We start from the raw sequence: 1037 nt of genomic DNA on the forward strand, positions 1-1037 counted from the left end.
CTAAGAACAAAAAACAAGATAATCACCAATGAATAAAAGGATATATAGAATGATTAGAAAATAGCTGACCATTATGGATACACAAATAGTGTTGACAGACATTAACAGTTTAAGTATTATAAAATATATATACTGTAACAGGAAATAGTTTAATAACTAATAAACAAAGGTTATAATACTTGATTCCAAAGATATATTCCTTGACAATGTTTTATTTTTCTCTTGTAGTCTATTTTCCTGATTATACTTCACTGAACTAAAGTTATGCTAACTTTAGCTTAACTATGAACTGCACTAATACAGACTTCACAGATTCATGACTTATTTTAACTGAGGTATACTGATGCTTCTTACAAGAGCTATATACACCTATGACTTGTTTATGACTGACCTTATTACAAACAAGGGGTAGCCAAAGCATTCATGAGACTAAACTGTCCTTTCATGGAAAGCAAGAGCATTTAAAAAATTCTTCAATGTCGCTAGTCATTCTTTGTGTGCTTAATGGAACATGATAGTTTTCAAATTGAATATTTTTCACTTATTTTCATAGTTCATATAAATGTTGTGATTAATTTTCAACATCTCAACCTTCAATAGATAAAAAATCCTTTGTTCTATCACCATTAACAGTTACAATTATCTAATATCGCATGGCCATCTACTTAATCACATTGACACTGTACTTCCTTCAAACTATACTCTTTGTCCCAATAAAGAATTTAAAAAAAACTAGTATAACAACAAAGATAAATTTATCAATTTTTAAATAATGTCTAAACTTATAATAGTTTGTTTTTTCACATATAATATATACATTTTCTATTTTTTTTCTATAATTTCATGTAACTGTAGATTGGAAAACAACATACTCAATGTCACAAGAATGTAAGTTTGCAAATTTTTTATTTCCAGATTCAGATATCAGGTCTCCAAGGATTTCAATTAGGTTGTCTTCCAATATGTAGTTACATGGAATAATGGAAATAATTATAAAATGTAGTTATGTTTGTGTGTCACTTAGCCCTCAATATATA

At 27.6% G+C, this 1037-nt stretch overlaps 1 protein-coding gene across 1 annotated transcript in view; it reads left to right on the top strand.

Moving 5' to 3' along the window:
- The window catches only part of Nox (NADPH oxidase), a 68415-nt gene that overhangs the window by 60040 nt on the left and 7338 nt on the right, over positions 1–1037 (top strand). The window lies entirely within an intron of this gene.

Source organism: Halyomorpha halys, unplaced genomic scaffold, assembly GCF_000696795.3.
Source record: "Halyomorpha halys isolate HHAL.00 unplaced genomic scaffold, Hhal_1.1 Scaffold79.1, whole genome shotgun sequence".
Taxonomy (NCBI): Eukaryota; Metazoa; Arthropoda; class Insecta; order Hemiptera; family Pentatomidae; genus Halyomorpha; species Halyomorpha halys.